This window comes from Macaca fascicularis, chromosome 5 (genome assembly GCF_037993035.2).
Source record: "Macaca fascicularis isolate 582-1 chromosome 5, T2T-MFA8v1.1".
NCBI lineage: Eukaryota > Metazoa > Chordata > Mammalia > Primates > Cercopithecidae > Macaca > Macaca fascicularis.
This window is the reverse complement of record NC_088379.1, coordinates 47,380,815-47,400,830: the sequence shown is the minus strand read 5'-3', so window position 1 is coordinate 47,400,830 and position 20,016 is coordinate 47,380,815. Positions and strand designations below refer to the sequence as shown.

Below are 20,016 nucleotides of genomic sequence, written 5' to 3'. Positions count from 1 at the left end.
TTGGTGCCTGGGGATCACTCGCCCTTCCTAAGCGCTGGCATCCCAGAACTGGCCCTCTTGCAGAGTGCTGGGAACTCGTAGGTCCCTGCGTGCAAACTTTCTCCGGCGTGAACCTGCCTAGGCACAGGAGCGCTGGCCGCTGGGGGCGCAGGCTCTGCGCTGTAGGATTTGGCTGGCTCCGATCCAGTCCTGGGAAGGGGCAGCGTTGGCTCTCGTTCAGGAGGAGAAAGAAAGGGAAGAGCACCACGGACAGTCCCTACTGGCCTGAGTCCCCAGGAAGAGGGTCTAATTTGCGGCTTCCCCTCTCCTCCGGTGTCATTAGGGCCCTGGAATCCGCTTGCTACCGCAGGTACCAGCTGCTCCGAATCCGGGACCGACCAGTGACGATAGCTGCAGGCAGAGAGGGCAGGCTGTGCGGGCGGAAGGGAGGTGGTGTCTTGTCGGATCTTACTGGGACCCAGTTCCCCAGCTTCCGTGGCGGGCACCCCACTCCTGGTACTACCTGGTCGGGGCCAGTGGATGGCGGTGTAAGCGCTTTTTGCACGGCTTCCCGTTCCTGGGACCGAGCTCTGGGAGCTGTGACTATGAACTCAGCAGGGAAGCCGCGGGGCTGGGCATTCCCAGGGAAACTGTTCCAGTAATTCATGAAGTGGAGCTTTCCTCTCGCGGGAAACTTCTGAGAACGATGCGCTGCAAAGATTGACTCCTGTACAAGACTTCGACGACTGACGTATGCAGAATTGTGGCTTCTAGTTTTTATTTTAACTTTTTATTTAAAGTAACTTATCGATGGAAGCAAAACTCTGCAAAGGAACGTCAGACCGCTACCAGAATGGGGGTGAAGTTAGGACTTACTGATGATTATTGTCCAAGGACACATTTAAGCAGATAGTTTTAAAATTAATTTTGGCATAACCCTGAGACAGTACCTTGAGACAATGAGAGAAACAATGCGTTTATAAAAAGTTACTAAACCATTTTTTTTTGTCACAGTCAAAACATTCATTCGCTTGTTTCTATTATTAGGTGCCCAATAGTTTTGTTGTGTGAGATTGTGCTAAAAATCGGTCCTTAGATCCTGGGGCTTGAGACGTTAGAGGAGGTTCCTGGGGCTTGACAGGTTGGAGGAGATGTCTGCATAGACTCACGTGTGGGCTTGACTGACCAGGCAGGTTTTCCATAGAATGCTTTCCAGGACACCAAGAATTTCAATAGGATGAACTATTTTGGGTTTATTTGGGTGTGGAAACACATCAAGATTCTATAAGGCCTTTAAGGGAGAGGGGACTCTTTCCAGAAAGTTCCTTTCAGGGTAGGCTTACAGGACCAACGATGAAAGCCTCTGTTAACCTTCCTGTGGGTTAAAGAGACACACCAAGAATTACTCTATTAACTTCATCAAGTACATATCCAGATATAGGAACACTTTCTTAAAAGATGCAAAACTCACTTCTTCAGAAACCTTCTTCATAATGCTGCAGAAATCACAATAGCAACAGCATAGAAGGCAGGCATCAGTCCTTCCGCATCTTGCATTCCACAACCAGCTGTGGTTTCCTTTTGGAACGGTGGCATTCTCCACCATAGCTTCATGTGTATTTCAGCATTTGCTAGCTCCATTGCCCAGCCAGCCCCTCAGTTGACCTCCCCCACTGTTGGGGGCAGACAGGAAGTTAGAGGAGAAGCTGAGTGGCCCAGGAGCTCCAGAGAGTCATTTTCCAAAGCCTGTACTTTCAAATCTCCATACTGTTAATGAGGTACTCCCTTGCTTATTTTTCCTCTTTTTCGCACTTCTAGCCTCTTTCAACACAAAGACTTGTGGTCTTAGGGTTTCTGAGTGTCTCCACTGCCGGGGGTAATAAGAGCTCTCCGAGGAGCAGGAGAGCCACAACACTGAATTGTTGCTGAGTGTATCTGAGGGGGAAAGGTTTATTTGACCTGCTACTTCTACCTAATAAGTTATTCAACAAGTATGCATTCACACATCCTGTTAGCCCCATCACTATTCCTGGCATTCCATTTTGCTGGACCAAATGGAAAACGAGGCTGGCTGGCTAAAGGGTACTGACCTGATACTAGCTAGTTAAACATACTAGGTTCACACTAAACACTCAAGGGATTCCAAGACTTACCTGTTCCTCAGAGTCTACACACTCACATAACGACACATACAGACACAATACACTTGTTTGTTTTATGTCTGTTCAGAGAGAGTGGAAATGGCAGACCCCTTAAGAGTGGAAGGTGCTATAGATGGCCTGCCTTGGTGGGAAGAGTAGGAGCTTTGGTGTCAGACCTCTGACTCTGCCCCTTGAAAACCGCAAGGCTCTGGGCAAGTCAAATAATCTTCTTGCTGGGCCTCAGTTTCCTTGGTCAGAAAATGGAGATGGTACTACTGACCACTGGTAGGGACACTGCAGAGTATGGAATATGTACTAGAAGTACTTTATGTAATAGTGGTATATTCCAATGAAGTTTCCCTAACCTTTTTTAAAAAAGAAACTACTTTATTGAAGTATTGGTGAGCAAAAATCCATATATATTTAATGTAAACAATGTGATAAGTTTAGAAATAAGTATACATCGATAAAACCATCACCACAATTAATGTCACAAACCTATCCATCATCTTCAAAAGTTCCCTTCTGCCATCTTTATTATTGTTATTATTATTTTGTTATAAGGACACATAAGATCTACCTGCCTAGCAAATTTTTAAGTATAGAATATAGTATTGTTAACTGCAGAAGCCATGCTGTGTAGTAGATCTCTAGGACTTATTCATCTTGCATTACTGAAACTTTATACCCTTGGTCCAATACCTCCCGCACCACCATTCTACTCTCTGCTTCTATGAGTTTGACTATTTTAAGATTCCTCATTTAAGTGGGATCATGTAGTATTTGTCCTTCTGTGTCTGGCTTATTTCACTTAGCATAGTGTCCTCTAGGTTCATCTCTGTTGTAAAAAATGGTAGGACTTGTTTCTTTGTTAAGGCTGAGTAATATGCTACTGCATGTATATATACATACAGTTTATATATACCCCATTTTTCTTTATCCATTCATCTATCAGTGGACATTAGGCTGCTCCTATGCTTTTTGCTATTGTGAATAATGCTGCAATGCACATGGGAATGCAGATGTCTTTTCAAGATCCCAATTTTAAATTCTTTGGTTACATATCTAGAAATGGGATCATATGGTAGTTCTATACCGTATGCTTGTACCATATGCTGGATCATATGATAGTTCTATTTTTAATTTTTTTGAGGAACTTCCATAATCTTTCCCATAATGGTTGCACCAATTTACATTCCTATGAACCATATACAAGAGATCCATTTTCTTGGCATCTAACACTTGTTATCTTTTGTTTTTTGATAATAGCCATCCTAACATCTTAACAGTGGCAAAGGGCTGAAATCTCTTTGTGGTTTTGATTTGTAGTTCTCTGATGATTAGTGATGTTGAGCATCTTTTCATATACTTACTGGCCATTTGTATGTCTTCTTTGGAGAAATGTCTATTTAAGTCTTTTGCCCATTTTAAAATCAGGCTATTAGCTTTTTGGCTACTGAATTGAAGGAGTTCCTTATATATGTTGGATATTAATCCTTTATCAGATATATGATTCACAAATATTTTCTCCCACTTTATAGGTTGCCTTTTCATTTTGTTGATTATATTGTTTGCTATGCAGAAGCTTTTTAGTTTAACATAATCTTATTTGGTTATTATTGCTTTTTTTGCCTATGCTTTTGGTGTCATATCCAAGAAATTATTGCCAAGGGCAATGTCAAGATTTTCCCTTACGTTTTCTTTCAGAAATTTAACGGTTTCAGGTCTTAGGGTTAAGTCTTTAATCCGTTTTAACTTGATTTTTGTGCATGGCATGAGATAAAGGTCCAATGTTATTCTTTTGCATATGTATAGCCAGTTTTCCCAGCACCATTTGTTGAAGACATATCTTTCCTCCATTGTATATTCTTGGCAACCCTGTCAACCATGAATGTATGGTTTTATTTCTGGGCTCTCCCTTCTGTTTGGCCATATGGCTGTTTTCATATGAGTACCATACTGTTTTGATTAGTGTAGCTTTGTAATATATTTTGAAATCAGGAGGTATGATACCTCTAGCTTTTTTTTTTCTTGCTCATAATTGCTTTGGTGATTTGTTTCCTAATCTGTTTTTACTTGAGGAACCAGTCTCATCCTAGAGTTGGTGAGAAATGTCTCAAGACTTTTTCCACAGGCAGTTTTCTGTGACTCTAGAGCCATGTGATGCAATGGAGTCTCTTAGCCAATTGTGGTTGTTTAAATTGAATCAACATTAAATCAAATTAAAAATTTATTTCTTCAGTCTCCTTGGGCACATCTTAAGTGCTCAGTCATTTTATAAAGCTGGTGGCAACTGTATTGGGCAGCACAGATACATGATCTGCTTCATTGCAGTATGTTCTCTCAGGCAGTTCTAGAGCTTTCTTTTGCTTGAGTGATGATATAAGAAGATTTTAGGATGATAAAAGTTTTCCTAGGCCAAGGCACAGTGGCTCACTGGAATTATTGGGGGCTGAGCCAGACGGATCACCTGAGGTCAGGAGTTCGAGACCAGCTTGGCCAACATGGCAAAACCCCATCTCTACTGAAAATACAAAAAATTTACCAGGGCGTGGTGGCACCTGCCTGTAGTCCCAGTTACTTGGGAGGCTGAGGCAAGAGAATCACTTAAACCTGGGAGGCAGAGGCTGCAGTGAGCTGAGATCGTGCCAGTGCACTCCAGCCTGGGTAATAGAGCGAGACTCCATCTCAAGAAAAAAAAAAAAAAAAAAAGAAAAGAAAAGAAAAGAAAAAGTTTTCCTGTAAAGCACCTCTGTTTGCTTCTTTTTCTTTTAAAAAGTGGTTTCCTATAGCAGAATCACTTCTGTTTTCTTGAGGTCTCTTACATGGCTTAGGCATTTGTTGAATAGTAAAATGGCCAGATCCATGTACAAATCACTGACAAGTGAGTATTAGTCACATAATCCTCTGAGTTCTCCCCTTCAGCCTTGATGATTTTGCTTATGTATTGTTCTTTTCCCTCCCTATGAGCTTTACGGCTGATGATTTTCCTGACTTTAGAGCAGAAACTGATACAACAGAAGAAGGCTCTTCTCCCTCCATGTGTACTCCTACATGTTGTACCATTTTTTACAAGAATGAAAGCACTATAATACTAAGTTCAATGTTTGGGGGAAAGATCCACCAAGTGTTTAATCAGGCTTAAAAACTAATACTCCACTTCACTATGTAGGACCCCTTCTTGAACTCATCCTCATTTGACAAACTATACATTTTTCTTCCATGGCCTTCCTGGTATGTGTTTCTGTGTGTTCTCTTATTATAAGAACATCAGTCATATTGGATTTAGGCTTCATCCTAATCCAGTATGACCTTGTCCTAACTAACTACAACTGCAAAGACCCTATATCCAAAGGAAGGACACATTTTGAGGTTCTCGGTGGACATATATTTTGGAGACACTATTCAACCCATTACAGATGCATAGATAGGTCAGTCTTTTTCCCTAGCTGGATTTCTTACCCTATGAAGTATATTCTGTTCCTGAGGCTTTGCTAAATCTGCTTTAGTGCAAGCACAATCTGTAATGGTTGTTATTCTCACAAACAGACGATCACCATGCAGGTTGGGAGATTATGTTCTGCTAATGAGCACTTTCTACCTGAGTGTGGAATGCATGGGATGACTCACCTTGGGACTGCTGAATCAGCTGTTCTTCCCCAAGCCTGTCACTGTCCCCGGCTCTGTCTTCAGTCTCTACCCTTTCTCTTCACTCATAAAGAGCCACAGACATCCTGGAGCACTGGCTAGTCTGTTCGCCTCATTCTTGAGCCTTCTGCAATAGCATTTGGTCTGCTCTGAGCTCTGCTGAAGGGTGCCCATTAATTATGCCTTCCCCTCTGCCTGCTGGCAGTTGTCTCGATCAGCTCACCTTATAGCAGCTGTTTGCATATTTTCCTGCAATACATTTCTACATGTCCAAACCATCAGAGCTGGTGGTGACAAATGCAGTGTCAATGCTTGATCAGGCTGGTTGGGGATCCAAGGTGGTCCTGTAGGTGATCCATCTTGTCATTTAATGTCAGTGCTGAAACTCTGTAAAAGGCTCAAGACGACATCTGTGGAGAAGGGCCAGTCAGCCAACAGGGTGGCTTAGGAGCAGGGCAGAAAATACAGAGGCGAGTTGCGAAGACCATTTTGGTGTCTCCAGCTTGTGCTTCTTTAGCCCAGGGTCTCTTCAACCCGTTAACCTTTAGGTTGACAGCACTTGAAGAGTACCTTTTGTTTGTAGCACTTGTGGGAAGATTTAAAGTCCTATGCAGCTATGGAAGTAAGTGTCAGTGTCTCTGAAGCCACAAGTGTCATTCTGCTGAAGTGTCATAGATTAAGATTGACAGTACCAGGAAATCTTAATCTGGGACTCCAAGAACCTCCTGAATGGTGGAAAATACTTTTATGCATAGTTCTGTTTGAATTTTTCTGGCTATATAGCACCACAACTCCCCAAGAAGTGAAAGCCATAAGCTAGACCTCAATAGCTTTAATGTATGAGAATTCAACTACAGAGTCTGGACAAAAAGAATACATTCATCCCCTTATTCAACAAACATTTATGTGACGGGTATATTATTAGGCACTTAGGAGGTATCCATGAACAAAACAAGGATTCATGCACTTGTGAAGCTTAGTTTCTAGCTAAGCAATAAACCCTAAACCACGAGTGCAGGGAGGAGAGATGAATATTTAATTAATATGAGTCATTCTACTCAGTGTCCTGGAGTAAGAGCAAAAGATGAGAGAAAGGCATCTGCCATTAGTTTCAGAACCTGGTGCCTTTTACATATATCCTTTTTTGCAGTTCCATGTGTGATCCTGGGTTTAAAGATTGTGCCATTTTATTCTCTAACCTCAAGCCAATTAATTAATCTGGTACTCAACTGATGAGCCGGCCTGTTCCAGCTCTGGAAAACAAAACAAAACAAAACAAAACAAAACAAAACAAAACACCACATGGGATTTATTGACAGAAGTTACATTGGTCTCCAATGTGACACTCTCTTAAGGCTTTTCAGGGATTAGTTTGACAGTACATAATTTTCATCTTCATGTGCCTATTGTAGAGCCTCATTCTGGGAGCAAGATGCTACTCCTCTGTAGTGTGGTTTGGAAATCAAAGCTACATTGTTTTATTTACTATTTCTCTGTCATCCTTTAAAACAGTGTTGTCCAAGTCAAGAACCATCAGAAAGGGGAGTTCAATAAGAAGTTGATACTACGCTGCTGAAATTTTACAGAAGTCAGTTAACCTTTTAGACCCTGGTTTACTTGTGTAAAATGAGGTAGTTGGACTATTTACTCTTTCAGGGTCTTTTTCCATCTAAAGGCTATAATTTTTATGTGGCAGCAGAAAATGAGCAGGACACTGCCCCATTTTACTTTATTCTTTCTCTCTTTCCTTTCTGATAGCTGATAAGCTGGTGTGTTTTTTCCTTCCTGACACCAGATGCATGGTATCTTTCCTAACAACCACTGCTGCAACTCTCTGACACCAACTGGGTGTCCAATAATTCAACTCAATTCTGACACATCTACCTGGAGTTAGTGTCAGATCCCACAAGACTGCCCCCACTTTAGATGACAGTTGCAAGTTCTGGGCCACCTGCACTTCTGACTGGCCAAGAATCAGGGGTTCCCGTACCTCCCTCCCTCTTCAGGTTTGATAATTTGCCCTAATGGTTTACAGAACTTAGGATGACACTTAACTCACATTCACTGGTTTATGATAAAGGATAGGAATAAACAGCCAGATAAAGAGGTGCCTAGGCTAAGGTCCAGAAGGTCCAGAAGTGTCCTGCCCCAATAGAAATATAATGTTAGCCACAGATGTAATTTGATATTGTCTAGTAGCTACACTTGAAAAAGCAAAAATAAACAGATGAATTTAAACTTAATAAGATAGCTTATTTAACTCAGTAGATCCAAGATTTTATAATTTTAATATTTAATCAACATAAAAATTATTAATGAAATCTTTTACCTTTTTTTTCACAACAAGACTTTAAATTTCACTACCCTTACAGCATTTCTCCATTCAAATGAGCTACATTGCACCTGCTCAATAACGACATGTAGCTAGTGTCTACAGTATGAGAAAGTGAGATGGTCCGAATAATGACCTCCTAGAATAAACCCGCGTCCTAATCCCTGAGACCTGTGAATATTATTTTATATGTCAAAATTGTCAAAAGGGACTTTGCAAATGTAATTAAATTAAGGATTTTGAGATGGGGAGATTATCTTGGATTATCTGGGAGGTCCTGATGTGATCACAATGCCCTCAGAGAGTTCAGGAGCTTCTGTCTCCATGGAGTTGGAGTGCGCCACCTCCCAGAATGTAGATGTGTTCACCAATTCAGAAATTCTAAGCCCTGACACTTAGGGGTTTTTATGGAGATTTTGTTCATCACACAGGCATGAGTATGTGGTTATTAATTCAATGTCTAGCCCTCTCTCCTCCTAGGAGGTTGGGGAGTAGGGCTGAAAGCTCTAAGCTTCTAATCAAAGTTTGGTCTTTCTGGAGACCAGCCCCTATCCTGAAGCTAGCTAGGGGTTTTCAAGAATCCAAGAATCACCTCGTTTGAACAAAAGGTGCTCTTATCACTTCTATCACTCAGGATATTCCAAGGGATTTAAAGGAGTCCTGTGTCAGGAACTGGGGAAAAAAGCAAATATATATTTCTGATTATGCCATAGGAGTGCTGCCTGGGTAAGGGGCATCCTACATGATCTTAGTGTCCGCTTCCCTCTTAGTGGGCATTTGCTAATTCTTCTTACAGTGACCCTCTGCCAAAGTGAAAAATTGCCTGTTCAACCCCAAAAGACCAATCAGAGGAAAGCTGGGAGGCAATTTAAACCACTATAGCCCTGGTTTCTCTGAGGGTATCTACTCTGGCTAGAGGTCAGATCTGAACATCTTACCTATGTATGCAGCTCTGGGTGGTGAACAGAACGAGGAGAGACAGTCATTGGTATCAGGGCTCTTCCACCAGATGGCCCAGCATCAAGCTAGGCACCAGGTGTGCCTCTGGTTGCTGAGGAAGTGTGATATAGGAGAAAATCTTCTTCTTTAAATAACTATGTAGGAAATATGCCCTTAACTTTGAATATGCATTCAAAGTTAAGAAATAATTTTTTAGAAAACTGTAATAAAAATGTGCTCAGAATAGCAAAGGAGCAGAACTTTAAGGAAGAAAGGGAAAATCCTGAGACTCTGAAATTTAGGAGGGTTGAAAGTAAAACCACTCAGGAAGTAGAGTGAGCCTGATTAAACCATTAAACCCAAGCCAGGAAATCAGCCAGGCAGCCTTGGGTGCAGAGGTACATAGACGTGGGCTCAAGTTCTAGCTTATCACTTACTGACTGGGTGCTCCTCCTGCAAGTTAATTTCCTTTAGGCTCCATTTTCTTCTCTAAAAAGTTGGAATAATACATCTCTTACAAGGCTGTAATGAGGACTTAATGAAAGAATGTATTAATGAAAATGCTTTATTAGAATGCATGTTGCTGGATAAATGTATTTTTTTTATTGTTACACTTACCTAATTGTGCATATCCCTAATAAAATATCCCTCTTGAATTGAAATCTTAATTGCAGGAATTTAGTAGCTCTCTCTAGAGAAAGAAGAAATGTTGCTTCCAAAGTCTGGGCTCTCTTATAAGTAAGGCAAAAATAAAACAACTGAAAGTTAATGTCACCCTGCCTCCTTTATGGTCTGTCGTAGGACTGCTCCAATATAAATATAATGTTAGCCACAGATGTAATTTAAAATTTTCTAGTAGCTGCACTTGAAAAAGCAAAAAGAAACAGATGAATTTAATCTTAATAAGGTAGCTTATTTAACTCAATTGATCCAAGATTTTATAATTTTAATATGTAACCTACATAAAAATTATTAATAAAATCTTTCCTTTGTTTTCATACCAAGTCTTTAAATTTCACTACCCTTACAGCATTTCTCAGTTCAAATGAGCTGCATTGCAGGTACTCAATGTCAACACGTAGCTAGTGTCTATGGTATTAGAGAGTACAGGGCTATATGGAGCGAGATGTTCTGAATAATGATTCCCTAGATAAACCCACATACTAATCCCTGAGACCTGTGAATATCATTTTATATGTCAAAAGGGACTTTGCAAATGTAATTAAATTAAGGATTTTGAGATGGGGAGATTATCTTGAATTATCTGGGAGGTCCTGATGTGATCACAATGCCCTCAGAGAGGCAGAAAGGTCAGAATCACATATGACAATTAGTGATGGTGGATATAGAGATGGGGGGAGGAATGTGCTTTGAAGATGCAGGAAGGGGCCTCAAGCCAGGGAATAGAGGCAGCCACTATAAGCTGAAAAAGGCACAGATTTTCCCTTCAGAGCCTTCAGAAGGAAGCAGCCTTGATAACACCTTGACTTTAGTCCAGTGAAACTGATTTCAGACTTCTGACCTCCAGAACTGTAAGATAACAAATTCGTGTTCCTTTAAACTACTAAGTGTGTGGTAATTTGTTACAGCAGCAAGAGGAAATGACTATATAACTGATACACAAATATTCACATCATTTCCAAGCCTGTTTGTTGCCCTGGCTGCAGAGTCTTAGACAATCACAGTTGGCTTCATCTCAGCTTGTGCTGGAGTATGCATTTGCAGTCATTCCTAGGGTTTTTGTGCATTACTGCTATCTTCCCTTAGCGCTGGGGTCTATTTCTTTCTCTGACCCAATTGCCACCTTTGATGCAAAAACTCAGTTGGTGTCTTATCACTGCCCTTAAGGACGAACAGAGGAAGGAGGTTTCCTTATTAGGGTATAGTGTGCAGCAGAAAAAAGCAATGGTTGGCTGGATTCAGCGGCTCACGCCTGTAATCCTAGCACTTTGGGAGGATGAGGCTGGCAGACTGCCTGAGGTCAGGAGTTTGAGACCAGCCTGGACAACATGGTGAATCCCTGTCTCTACTAAAATACAAAAATTGACCAGACGTGGTGGCGGGCACCTGTAATCTAGTAAGCTAGTCGGGAGGCTGAGTCAGGAGAATCATTTGAACCCGGGAGGCAGAGGTTGCAGTGAGCCGAGATGGCGCCATTGTACTCCAGCCTGGGTGACAGAGTGAGACTCCATCTAAAAAAAAAAAAAAAAGCAATGGTTTGAAAAAGTCACTGGTGCTCTTCACTATCTGCTCACTTTTTTTTTTTTTTCTGGTAAGTGTAAAAATGTTCTAAAAAGTCTATTCATTTAAAAGAATTACTGCAATGTGGGCTTGGGATTCAAGTGTAACTCTTACATCTTCATCTATGAATGTTGGCGAATGTGTGATTAGGCCAGTGATTCTGGAACTTTAGTGTGCATGAGAATTACCTGGAGGGTCTGATCCAACACAGATGGCTGGGTCCCATTGTCAGTTTCTAATTTAACGGGTCTGGGTTGAGACCCAAGAATTCATGTGTCTAACAAGTCCCAGGTGATGCTAATCAGCCGCAGATAGGTGTGGTGTGGGAGAGCCGAGCAGAATACCTCGCCTGCAAGGGGGACTCCCAGGCCTCACTTCTATGGGGAGGGGGCCACATAATTGCCAGGAAAGACTCTGAGGCTGGCTTTCCATCACTGAACAGGACACTTACAGAGCCCTCCTCCAGCAACAAGCACAGCAATTGGTTGCTAAGGAACTGGAGAGTCACACACAGCCTCTCTTGCTTGGCTGTTTTGTGCCTCACACCCTGAGGCCTGAAGAAGATGACAATTCTGAGCTTCTCAAGTCTCAGTTAAAAATACCTCATTTGCCACAGGCCAGTGGTGTGCTCACATTTCCCAGCTGGAGTGACTCCCTGGACCTGGGGCTGCCCTGGTGGAAAGTCTATAAGCAGAAAATACCAGATTAAAAATAGGCTTGGGGAGGCCCCTCAAAGCTGGCATACCCAGCTGCCCACGTTGGGTAAGCAAGGCAGAGTGGGGAGGAATCTTTCAAGCCAAGAATGACTGAAGGACTGTCTGGCCGTGTCCAGTTTCATTCCCTAAAGAGGTTAGGACAAACTTGAAAGTTTAGCGTTCTCTTTCCCCTTGGCCTTTGTGGTTTTTAGAATTCAAAATCTAGACTTGGATATACAGCTCTAATCTGGCTTGTGGTGATTTTTATTCTGCCTTCTTCTGCATAACAATAGAATCATAACAGTAGGACTGAGTTTCCATCCTGTTTGAAATTAAAATAAAGAAGGTGAACCTGGGGCATGGTGGCTTATGGCTGTAATCCCAGCGCTTTGGGAGGTTGAAGGAAGAGGATTGCTTGAGGCCAGGAGTTTAAGACCAGCCTGGGCAACATACTGAGACTCTGTCTCTACAAAGCAGAAAAAGAAAGAAAGAAAGGCCTTTCCTAAGGCATCCTAGTAAGAACGTGAAGTGGTCCCAACAAAGGACCTGCAAGATCTCACCTGTGTGTGCCTTGGTCAGTGGTCTGAGTTGTTTTATGACAAACTCAGCTTACCTGTTTGACTGGCCTCCTGGTAGCACTGTGTGTGTATTTTTTTTTCTGTTGTTGTTTAACATTACCTCTGTTAACTGAATATAAATAAGGGGAACAAAAATGCTCTTTGAATAAGAAATATATATTCCTAACTAACAATATTCTCAAATCATTTCATGTCAGTCACTCCTAAAAGTGATCTTGTATTGTTATTCCTCTTTTATATATGCTTTAGGAGAAAAAAGGAGTAAAAAGAAAAAAAAAAAGAATAGCATTGATTGCTTTCCAGAGATTTCAAACTTTGGATTTTCCTATTCCTTGCTCCTTGGTGAACAACTCAGTCCTGAATTTGTTCAGTGGACAGAGTAAGGTAGGTTCTAAAGTGTGGGGAGGGACAGCAGCATGTCAGCCACATCAACAAGGACAGCTGGCCAGCAGAGTATGTTGGTGCCCAAGCAGGGTAAGGATGGTGTCTGTGGAGGTCAACCTAAGATGGGGGTCGCGGTCTGAGTAGGAGGAGGAAGGTGTCCATGCATAGGAGGGCCAGGGCAGAATGAGCATGGCATCTGGGAGAGGGTGAGCAAGGCACCCACATGGCAGCTGGGGCTGGGACATGGGAAATTAGTTACAGACTGGGGGATTGATCAAGCAATTAAATGTATTAACAGTAAGCCAGCTTTCTCCCTGTTGGAAAAGGAATTAAAAGTATAGAAGGTATAGTAGATCTGGACCTCTGTGATATGGGATTGAAATTGGAGATATGGGTATAAATGTCTGGTTTTCAATGTGTAAAGATAGATATAGAAATAAATACAGAGGCCTCTGTGTATGTGTACATATGTGAATGCACACACAATATAAATACATTTTTTCCATATAGTTCTTTCTACTGAGAGAAATTGGGAACAGCAACACCCCAGGAACAATTAGCACATCCTATGCATACCAAGGGGCCCTCAGATCTTGTTTTTTAATGTCATTTTCTACAAAAAGTAACCAGGATCCTTGGAGAAATGGCTGATTCCAAGGGTGATGCAAGGCTAGTACCAGATGAATCCAAAATATCTCGTTCCAAAAAGCAAGGAAATGCTCAAAGAATGATGGGGCATGTCACAAGGACACAGCAGCCAGCTTTAATGAACTCCCATTGACCAAATGAAGGGCAAATTGAGGATCTAAGTAAATTATGATAGTAACAAATTATAAACCATTGAATGAAATAGGAAAACAAGAGTCCATTCTTATGTAAGCAAATAAAAAAAGAAATGGGGCTAGGCATGGTGGCTCACGCCCATAATCCCAGCACTTTGGGAGGCCGAGGCGGACAGATCACGAGGTCAAAAGATTGAGACCATCCCGGCCAATATGGTGAAACCCGTCTCTACTAAAAATGCAAAAATTAGCTGGGTGTGGTGGCACACACCTGTAGTCCCAGCTACTGGGGAGGCTGAGGCAGGAGAATCGCTTGAACCTGGGAGGTGTAGGTTGCAGTGAGCCGATATCGCACCACTGCACTCCAGCCTGGCGACAGAGTGAGACTCCGTCTCAAAAAAAAAAAAAAAAAAAAGGAAATGGAAAGTTTGAAGAGATGGGATATTAACATGGTTTCAAAGTACCTCTCCACAAAATAATGTTACAATGGGGAGGCTTGACCCACCCCAACAGTATCATGTGATAGATATGACTGTCATCAATAAAAGGACAAATTGATAGGATTCAATGAGAACAAGGCAACGCCATTTTTGTGTTATTTCTCCCAAAGATGTCTGAATTTAATCCTAAACCACAACTGAGGAACATTCTACAAAACAACCGCCCTGTAATTTACAGAAGTGTGAAGGTCATAAAAGATAAGGGAAGACTGAAGAAGACTAAAGAGACATGAAAACCAAATGTAATTGTGATTCTAAATTAGATCCTTTTGGTAGAAAGGGTATTATTGAGACTAATGGAAAAACCAATGGGGTCTGAGAATTAGGTGGTTGCAATGTATCAATGTAATCTCTTCATTTTAATGGCTGTGTTGTGTTTAGGTAGGAGAATGTCCTTGTTTGTAGGAAATATCCATTAATATATTCTGGAGCAGTGAGGCATCTGGTTAGCAACTGAGTATCAAATGGGTCAGAAGAAAAGTTCTTTGTACTGTACCTTCAACTCTTCTGTAAACGTGTGTGTTTTAAATTTTTTAAAAAGGAAAAAAGCAAATAAATTTTGTTTAATAATTTCAGAAGATATTTTACTTTTGCGGTTTTTTAAAATCTAAGACAAACTTTATTTGTAGTCATGGACATTTTTTCTTTTTGAAAGTAGTGAACAATTTAGTATACTGTTAATATACAACTTAATCTTAAATGAAATATTTTCCCCCTAACTTCTTCAGTTGAAAATATTATTATTTATAATCCTTTAATTCACATCCACAATTCTTAATTGTGTTTCCTTTGAAAAGGATAAAAGTTGATACATGAAAGCTAGGCAAGTATTAAACATTTATAGAACTCTTTTAAATTAGTTTAGTCTGCTTTAATTTGGATCTGGAGGTATGTCTTTTCATAAGCAAATTAGGTGCATCTATAATATACATAGTTTAAAACATTTATCATTTCTATGTTTGGTTTTGTCTCAAAGTACAGATAACTTTAGCACTGGGGAGAAATGAGACAATCGTTTAAAAAATATTTTCTTGCTTGGGAATACCAACTGTGGAAAGATATCAAAACAAAATTTTAAAATGTGATGGATGGAACAGTGGGATCTATACTCTCAAAAGCCTTCTTTTCTTTATATCAACTTCTTATAATTTTAGAAAATGATACATAATTCTTAATACCTTGAACTCTGATCATAAATATTAAACATTCAGTACAGTTTTTATTATAAGTATGTATTAACATATTATTTAAAATATTTAAAACCATCAGTGGAAAGAAGCAGGGAAGGTAAATTATTTGATTATGACTGAAATAATAATTCTAATAATTTATATATAAGTACTTATAGTAAACATTAATTAACATTCCTCATCATTGAAATATTTTCAACATGAGACTGCTCTCTGTTGTAGTTAAATTGAACATGTTTTAATAAAAAGGTTGAAGTCAGTTTGTAAGTTCATTTTATTATTTTTTTTTTGAGATGGGGTCTCGCTGTGTCACCCAGGCTGGAGTGCAGTGGCATGATCTTGGCTCGCTGCAACCTCTGCCTCCCAGGTTGAAGCGATTCTTCTGCCTCAGCCTCCCAAGCAGCTAGGTCTACAGGTGGGCGTCACCACATCTGGCTAATTTTTGTATTTTTAGCAGAGATGGGATTTCACCATATTGGCCAGGCTGGACCTGAACTCCTAACCTCATGATCTGCCCACCTCGTCCTCCCGAAGAACTGGAATGACAGGCATGAGCCACCATGCCGGCCATAAGTTCATTTTTCACATTGCCATAAATTACTTATGCTGTACTATCTATAGCATTTTTTAATTCATAAAAAGTATGACTCAGTCTATAGCATTAATCACAATTGTAATTAAATGAATATTTGTGTAACAATTGACTCTATTTTCCCCTTGATAGTTTGTGTATTCCATAAGGACAGGGACTATTGACTTGTCCATATTTTATTTCTACCTCTTAGCACAGTTTATCAGATCACTTTCTCATGTGTTTTACATTTTTTATTGTGAGCTCATTTTTTGGGCAGGGGGCAGTTACAGAAGTGCAGAGTGGTTTTGGTTTGCTTCTGACAGGCACCCTAGTGGAATTACCAGTCTGAGATCTACTTTTTTTTTTTTAATTATTATTATTATACTTTAAGTTCTAGGGCACATGTACTTTTATATTAATTTCACAGCTTGGGAATTCCACACCTGCTGCACAATGTAAATTTGTACCCAAGTCTGCTCATGAGACAGGCTTGGAATTTTTCATTTCTTATAAGAGCTTTTTATTGTTTTCACTTTTATGGGGATACATTATTTTAGTCCTTTCCTTGGGCTAAGTGGAGCTTTCTAACTTCCCTTTCACTGACAATGTAGCACTGTGAAAGTCCCAGATTTATTTAAGGTTCTCATTTCCAGCTCCTAACCTAGGCCTTTTCTCAGGTCTCTTTCTTGGCATTCAAACCCCAGACCCAAGCTCCTGGTTTGACATCCAAGAAAATTTCTCTCCCTCACCCTAATTATTTCCCTCTAACCCTAATTTCCAGAATGTCTTAGCCCCAACTTTTACACCTCCTGTTCTGGCTTTCAGTTTCCCCTTCTTTTCTTGCTCCTAGAAATTCCTCTCTCTTTCTTTTGACTGCAGCTATGTATTTAAACCAGCATGAACAATAGTTGAAACCATGGATGGTTCCATTTTAAAGAAGAAATGTGTCGGGAGGGGAGGAAAGTGACACTTTCCAGAGTCAGGCACTTTTATACTCTGGACATTCCCCAAACCCTGGGAGATGGGGCTGCTTATTTGGCTTCAGGATTGTAAGAGAAGTTTCAATTAGGATCCCCCTGGATGGTCTATAAAAGTATTGGGAAGCATTCTGTATTTGGTAGCACTCTATGATTATAAGTTATGAAAACCTCTTAGAACTGGCTAAACCAAAGAAGGTGATTTTATCTTAGGCTTATTTGGTGTCTCACAGATCCTAAGGGCAGGAAAGCAGGCAGGTACCAGGAGGGACTAGAATTTGGAGGTAGAAGGCTGGTGGGAATTAATGGAAGAGAATAAGCTTAATTATGGGCATCAAGGTACACAGATGAGATGCAGGATGCCTCTGATCTTTGTTTCTGAATCCGGATCTTGTGAAACCCTTATCCAGTTAAGGCTATTGGGATCATTTCTCCTCTCCCTTTCCCGTTTTTGGGAGACTGATTCCCTTCATGTCTCTCACTGCTTCTGTCTCCTGCTTTTTAACATAGGAAATTATTACTCACTGTAGAGAGATTGTCTTTCCCTGGCCATTTTTGTCTCTGTTTGTCCCCTCTTCCTCTAGGAAGGCCCAGTTGAGTTTGCAAGAGTTTAACTTCCTTCTTAATTTAGTCATTTCCCATCTACATTTTCTGTAGGTTCAGTACTCTTTGCTGGGTTTACTTTTAGTTTCTCTTTGTTTTCTGGCCATGATCTTTTTCCAACTTGCTCTTCTAGACTTCCTTTGTGAAGTCTCCCATAGTGAGAAATATCAGATCGGTAGATTCTGGGTCTGCCGAAAGCTTTCATCTTCAAGTAAATCCTGTCTACCATTATCCTCCTGAGTTGGCTAATTCCCACCCAGAAGGTGTTCTCCTCTCAAATCCGCATCTAACCTAGGCTTGGACTCAATCTATTATGGGTTGCCCAGCTCCCTTTTAAATATTTTTCATTTTTGCTATGTCTTCTCTTTTTCCTAATTCCATAAATTTTCTATTATATTACACACACAGTACTTATGTACTCACCCATGATAACTGTGTCAGGCTGAAACTTGACGCTTAAGAATTATCAGATAATTTTATGTTGATTTTCCAGATCTTACCCTGTCCAATACATCCAGATTTCCAATACCTGCTTGGCATAGTTGTCCAATCTTTTTTTTTTTTTTTTTTTTTTTTTTTTTTTTTTTTTTTTGACAGCGTCTTGCTCTGTCACCTAGGCTGGAGTGCAGTGGTGTGATTACAGCTTACTGCAACCTTGACTTCCTGGGCTCCAGTGATCCTCCCATCTCAGCCTCCCACGTAGCTGGGACCACAGGAGTGCACCACCATGCCTGGCTAATTTTTGCATTTTTGTTAGAGATCGGTTTTTGCCATGTTGCCCAGGCTGGTCTTGAACTCCTGAGCTCAAGTGATCCACACTTCTTGGCCTCCCAAAGTGCTGGGATTACAGGTGTGAGCCACCGTGCCTGGCCAGTTGTCCAATCTTTTAGGCATGGTTCCTTAGTTGTTCTTACAATCAAATGTCTATCTGCAGCTTTTAAAAACCTACCTTTTAGTAATTTATCATATCCTTGACCTTTTGGGGACAGTCAATTCATTTGTTTTCTGAGATCTTGTCTTTATTCCTCTGTTTGATTTATTTGAGTTCCAGCCATACTTTATTGTCTAGTAGCTCTCAGAAGCATCTCTCTCTTTCCAATAAACTATTTAAGCATATTAGATTTGGGCGCAACTCTTTGCTCGTTTGTATCTATCTGCACAGACCTTCAGAGTCTCACTTTTTCCTTCTCATCTGCTCAGCCTATCTGCTCAAAACTCAAACTTTCTCTTAAGGAAAACTATCTCTTCCTCTAATTTAGTAGTTTAGTCAACTCTTTTTCAGAAAATAAGACTGAACTATGTTTTTCAAACCATTTCAGATATTTTTTGACCTCCTGAGATAAACATTCTGTAGAGACAGGATGTTTAATGCACAGACCTTTGAATTGCCTTTTCAGCCTTTGCATTTGCAAAAGTTTTATTGAGTTGTGTTCCTACTTCACCCCAAGAAGAAGGAATACATGATGATAAAGTCTTGTATTTTTTTTTGTTTTCAAATGAAATCTACCACCTATAGAAGGGTAAATCTACAGCTGAATCCATGAATTAGGTCTACGAAATCTAGAGACTGGGTCAGAGATTATTTGTTTAACAAATCCAGGGTGAACTTAGGATCATGTGATGGAGGGTGGCTAGAACCTGTGAACAAACTCTGTGCATCTTAAGGATTGAGGTTTCCCCTTGTCTGTTTCTTTCCATGGCCCTGAATGTAGCTTAAAACAACATAAGGAGGAATAGAATTTGGGGCAGCCTTTCTTCAGTTTAATACTTATATTAAGACTGGCACAAATAGTCAAAACTAGAAGCTCACATCTACTTCTTGAGAACCAAAGGATCTCAGCTGTTTTGTAGTTTCCAGGCAGCACCTTTTGTCCTGTTCACCTCCAGAAGCTAAAAACTTGATCCTATCTCAGCCACAGCTGAAACATTGGGTCTGTTTTTGAGGGAACCGGCATAGGCTGCAGAGACTGTCCACAGTCTAAAGTCCTACAAGGACCATGTTTGGTATGGGTCCACCAAGGCTTAAAGCCTCATGCTCTGTCAGCCCAAGAAATAATCGCTCCATGTGTGTTTTTTCCCCCAGTACCACTCCATACTGTCTTAAGACTCTTGGTTCAAGAGTAGTATATGTTAGGTTTTAAAGAACTTAATACATTCTGTCACTTATTTTTGATTGACATTCAATTGATGTTGACATTCAAATTCTGTGTTCTTTTTGTTCCAGGTAGGGTGATGGTCACACACAATTAAGAGACATAATGGTTATTTTTTTTAATGTACCATACCTCTGTGGAAAAAAGACATAAGCCTTAGTGCTTACCTAAAGACCTAGTGTTTATTAATTGCCTATAGGAAGGGGAACAGTTTGCTTACTGAGGGCTGTGTCTTGTATCCAGAGAGTCAAGCTGACCACACCATATTGGCTCAATAGATGATTGCTGAATGGCCCAAAA

At 40.5% G+C, this 20,016-nt stretch overlaps 1 protein-coding gene across 15 annotated transcripts in view; it reads left to right on the top strand.

Moving 5' to 3' along the window:
- The window catches only part of CORIN (corin, serine peptidase), a 264,257-nt gene that overhangs the window by 777 nt on the left and 243,464 nt on the right, over window positions 1-20,016 (top strand). The gene's annotated exons all lie outside the window — the stretch shown is intronic.